The sequence below is a fragment of the Trichosurus vulpecula genome, chromosome 3, assembly GCF_011100635.1.
Source record: "Trichosurus vulpecula isolate mTriVul1 chromosome 3, mTriVul1.pri, whole genome shotgun sequence".
NCBI classification, from domain to species: domain Eukaryota; kingdom Metazoa; phylum Chordata; class Mammalia; order Diprotodontia; family Phalangeridae; genus Trichosurus; species Trichosurus vulpecula.
Genome location: NC_050575.1, coordinates 85,182,422 through 85,188,421, shown reverse-complemented (window position 1 = coordinate 85,188,421; position 6,000 = coordinate 85,182,422).

The window sequence follows — 6,000 nt, the reverse complement described above, 5'->3', positions numbered from 1 at the left end:
ATGTATTTTGAAATGATGCAAATTTCAAAAAAAAATTAAAGGGTTAAAGAAAGTAGATTTTCAGGGGGGCACTGAGTGTTGTATTTTTTTTTTGAAAAGGAGGTGGTAGGGCAAATAAGTTTGGGAACTGGGCTAGAGTAACAATGAGCAGCTAGGTGGAGCAGTGGATAGAGTTCAGGTCCTGGAGTCAGGGAAGATTCATCTCTGTGAGTTCAAATCTGGCCTCAGACATTTACTATCTATGTGACGCTGGGCGAGTCACTTAACCCTGTTTGCCTCAGTTTCTTCATCTGTAAAATGAGCTAGAGAAGGAAATGGCAAACCACTACAGTGTCTTTGCGAAGAAAACCCCAAATGAAGTCATAAAGAATCAGACACAATTGAAAATGACTGAACAACAAAAAAGAGCAATAATTACAGCCATAACAGCTAACATTTATAAAGTATTTCAAAGTCTGCAAAGCATTTAACACACATTATTTCATTTGATCCATACCCAAGAAGTTGATATGACCTCCACTGGAGCCCCTTCTTAAAACTCTCCTCCCTTGGCAGCCATGACCCTAAAAATACTGTGATTCTCCTGTCTTTCTAGAGGCATCTTGGTAGCACAATGGATAGAGAACTGGACTTGGAGTCAGGAAGACCTGAGTTCAAATCCAGCCTCAGAAAATTACTAGTCGTGTGACCCTGGGCAAGTCACTTAACCTTGATTGTGTCCAAAAAAAATTAAAATAAAGATCTTTGGGTTTCATGTTGGAGACCAGGTTCAATCCCACCTCTCTCACTATCTGAGTGACATGGGGTAAATCACTTTTCTCAACTTTAAAAGTCAGTTTTCTGATATGTAAAATGAAAGGGTTAGACTCAATATCCCCTAAGGGTAGCTCCAAATCTATGATCCTATAACATCCCCCAATTCTCAGTCTTCCTCCCTACATCAAATCACTTTCTCAGGGAAAGTGGCTATTCATGACTGCGACACTCATTTCTATATGGATCACCCTGACCAGCCCTGACCTTTCACTTTCTCTTCCAGTCCCCTAACCATGTTTGTTCATAAGATATCTCAACCTGCTGATCTCCTTGACACATGAAACTTGCTTATTGAAAACTAAGTCCATCATCTTCCTTTATAAATAGGCACCCTTTCCCAACTTCCCTGACATCAAGTCAGCCCTTAAGAAACACATCTTTGATTCATGGAATCAGGGAATCCCAGATTGGAAAAGATTGACTTCTGAACCTAAGCAGGGTCAAAACATCTGTGACAAATAACTGTCTGGCTTCTGCATAAACATTTCTAGCGATGGGGAAGGCGGTTCATTTAGCCCATTATTGGACAGCTCAGAGGGTTAGAGAAAGGTCTGTCTAATGTCGATCCAGAATTTGCTTCTCCATAACTTTTATCCATCAGCCTTAATGCTTACCTACAGAGCTACCAAGAATGAATCTAATCCCTTTGCCATGTGGCAGTCCTTCAGCTCTATGGAGATAGCTATCATGTTCACCCAAGTCTCCTCTTTTTCAAATTAAATATTCCCAGTTCCTTCAATTCTTTCTCATATATCATGGTTTTTTAATTCCCTAATCATTCTTACCACCTTCCTCTGGAGAGGCTCCAGTTTGTCAAATGTTCCCCTTAAATTATGGCACTTAGAACTGAATTCCATACTCCACATGTGTCCTGAGAAATGTAGAGTGCATGGGGCCTATTACAACCCTTATTCTGGATATTGTACTTCTAGTAATTCATCCTGAGATTGTATTAATTTTTGTTCTGGCTACTTCGTCACACCGTTGACCTACAAGCTGATTGCAGTTGACTAAAACTCAAGTCTTTTTCATCGGCCCTGCTGTTAAGCTAGATTTTTGCTATCTTTGATGTACAAAGTTGACTTTTTGAACCTCTGTGAAAGACTTGAAATTTCATCTTGCTAGCGTTAGCCTTTTGTTTCAGCCTGTTGAGATCTTTTTGGATCCCATTTTTGTCATCCAACGTATAAGCTATCACTCTCAGTTGTGTGTCATCTGCAGATCTGATCAACATGCTTGTCTTGTGTTTTTTTAGATCACTGCTAAAACTATTGAACAGGAGAGAGCCAAAGACACAGCCCTGCGTTAAAGGACTCCCATCCAGGCTGACATCAATCCGTTAATCAAGAGTTTTTATTCAACAAGCTATGAATACACTTTACTGTGCAATCATCCAGGCAATATTTCTCCATCTTATACACAAGACTAGCGCAAGAGACTCTATCAAATGCTATGATGAATTGCATTTGCAATATACCCACAGGATTTCCTGATTCAACAGGGCTAATAACTATCAAAAAAAAAAAAAAGAAAGACAGTGATATTTGCTTGGCCTGATGTGTTCTTAGTGAATCCATATGCACTCCCAGTGATCACCATTTCCCTTTCTAAGTGTCCCCAAACCATGTGTTAACAATCTATTCTAGAACTTTGCCAAGAGTAGAAGGTAATCTGATTGGTCTGTGTTCAACTCACCTTTCTCCCCGCCTTTTGAAAATTAGGACATTCTCTGCAATCTCTCAGAACCCCTCCCATTGTCTAGGATTCCTCAAAGATTACTAAAAGTCGTTCTGTGATTACATCTGTAAGTTCTTCCAACACCCTGGGATGTAATTTGTCTGGGCTTGGAGACTTGAACTCCTTTGAAATAACCAAGTGTTTTCGCTGAATCGTCACCTATCTTAGAGTTCCATTCCCTATTAACCATGTTTGTTGCTCTGTTTCGAGTTCAATGCTCGTTCTCTATCTGCACATTGGAGATGGAAGTGAAATGTGAATTGAGTAGATCTGGGTCTGCTTTCATTCTGTCACCTGCCATCAACATACCATCAGTCCCCAACTGTGGTCCTCTCCTTTCCTGGTTCTTCCTCTTGCTCTCGGCTAGTGGTTGGGAAGAGATGGGATTGTTGGAGGGGCACAGAGGGAGTTAGCAGAATCTCCCCAAAGCTAGCTGCTAAAAGATGTGGGCTCAGTCCCCACTCAGTCTCAATACTTGGTCATGTTTATGTTGCTGGTCAGACAGGCCTGAGTGTGTCTGCCCAAATGGGCTGCGAGATGCTCATTCGGGTTGGAGGTTTTGTCTACGAATCGTCTGACACCCAGAGGAGACTGACTGAGGGCTAAGCGTCAGGCCACCCAGCCTGGCCCAGACCTTCTCAGCTCACCCAAGGACGGGAAGACAGAAACTGGACTTTCAAAAACCGCCATTAGGCACGCTTGGTGCTCCCCACCAGAGCTGTTTTCTGAAGCCAGGTCCCTACTCAGTCTCCTTCCAGCCCTCTGGGATTATGTTTCTGTTTTTCTCTTCCTGCAGTAGCCTAAACCCTTCTAACCCTCCACCTGCCTGGCTCATCAAGTCTCGTCCGCAGCCCCCACATAACCCCTCCCCCCTCTCCCCTGGTTCCAGATGTAATGACTTTAGCAGCATACCCCCTGTGTCAGTAGCAGCGAGCTGCAGGGAGACTCCCATGGCCCCACGCTCTTTAATCAGCCTCGATGGAGGACTGCAAGTGATTCACTCATGTCGGCACCGGGCAGCACAACAAACAGCCCTCCAGCAAATCACTTAAGCAGAGAGATGTTGGCATGTTTCTATAGCAACTCAGGAAAAATATTTCATGCAAAAGTCCATCTGCTCTAACATAAAGGGAGTCTCAGCCAATAATCCAGTTATAAATTAATCTTAATTTGCAAACTTCATTTTTACCAAACCACGAAAAGAGAAAGAAAAATCAGAGCATGAGACAATGGAAAGGCAATTATCGATCTCAGATTGTCAAGTTTCATGTTGTCAATGAATCAGCCGCGAAGCATCTGTCTAGGCAACAGCGACGGGGCAGTGTCAGAGAGAGGTGAATGGCAAAGCTGAGGGAGATGTGTGTTTTTATGAGTAGTTATGGAGTGGACAATGCCGAAGTGCACTCTGGCTGCTGGACAGAGAAACCAAACTTTCTGTGTTGTTGAGAGGCATCGCGACAGACTAAGCCAAATTCTTATTTTTTTTTTTTTAGCTCTTTTCTAATGTTCTTGTAAAGAGTTACTTATATCGATTCATCAGGATGAAATGCTTTGTAGAGGCTATCAAAGTGGAAAACAACAAGGTGATAATTGGCATTGTGATGCTTTTTATTTTATGCCTTGTCAACACTTCAAAGTCCACTGGAGCTCTTGCTGGGAGATCTGGGACTTTTCATGGAGCACTTTGTATCTGTGCTACAAACAATCTGCAATTTTAGATTCTCTTGCACAACTCACCCTCTGGCTTCAGATTTTTTCTTTCCTTTTTTTTTTCCACCCCTCCCCCTTTGGTTCTTTGCTTTCTATGTCTGCTCTGACAAATTCATGTGGGCTGGGGTGGGAGGAGGGAAGGAGGAAAAAAAGTAAGATGTACAACAGGGACTGGCTCCCCTTTTCAAGGAAGACATTTAGTCCCCTAGCTTGGATACCCTTGGGTCCTTTCACAGGAAGGCCTGGGTCCTGAGAGGTCTTTGTCACCTAAGCACCTACAAAGCTAGTCCTTCCCTTAGGCTCTCAGGTTGGGCAGCTAAAAGCTATCAGTAGCTTCAGTCCAAACATCTCCTTTTGCAGAGAAGGAAAATAAAGCCTGCAGAGGGGAAGTACCTGTCCAAGGTCACACAGGTAACTAAGTAGGATATCTGACATTTGAACCCGTGCCCTCCTACTCCAAATCCAGAATTCTTTCTCCTACAGCAAGCCGCTATCAAAAAAAAAACTTTAACAGATTTCACTGAATAGGGGAGGACCAGTTGGTATAATATTTATACGATATGATATGATATAGTATAATATATATGATATAGTATAATATAATATAATATAAAGTAATGTAATGTAATGTAATATAATATAATAATATAATATGATGTAATATAATATGATATAATGTAATATAATATAATGTAATGTAATACAATATAATATAATGTAATATAATGTAATGTAATATAATATAATATAATGTAATTAATATAATATAATATGATGTAATATAATATGATATAATGTAATATAATACAATATAATATAATGTAATATAATATAATATAATATAATATAATATAATATAATATAATATAATATAATATAATATAATATAATATAATATAATATAATATAATATAATATAATATAATATAATATAATATAATATGATGTAATGTAATGTAATGTAATATAATGTAATATGATATGATATGATATAATGTAATGTGATGTGATATGATATGATATGATATAATACAATATAATATAATATCATACCATATAATATAATATCATACCATATAATATAACATAATATCATATCATATAATACAATATTATATTATATGGTATGATATGTTATATTGTATCATATTATATTATGTTATGTTGTGTTATATTATGTTATATTATTTCATATCATATCATATTAAATTATATTATATCATATATCATATTATATTACAATACATTATAACATAATATTATAATAATATAATTATAACATAATATATATAATTATAGAAAACAATCAAGTGAGAGTATATGTGTGAAAATGAGTATGGTCATGGTCTCCACATCTTAGTATGAATGGTCACCCTCAACCTGCCATTTTCCCAGCTAGAATCCCTTTCCAGAGGAGAAATCTTTAGGCCAGCCCCAAAAGTTAACATCAGAGATGATTACAGCTCAGATTCCATCTCTGCTAGGAAGTCTTCCCCCACTGTCCCAGTCCATGTGGTTTGATTTCTTTCTGCTGGGAATGCCTGGATCATGTATGGTCTGCACACAACAGACAAGCAGCAAGATATCCTGTACTATTCTCCAATTGCTTCATGCCAGTCTTGTTTCTTCCAGGAGTCTGTAAGCTTCTCAAGGGCAGGGTACGTGTCTTTTGTTCCTTCTGAACCCCTTCCAGCACTTAATCCAGTCCTGGACACATAGTAGGCATTTAAAAAATCT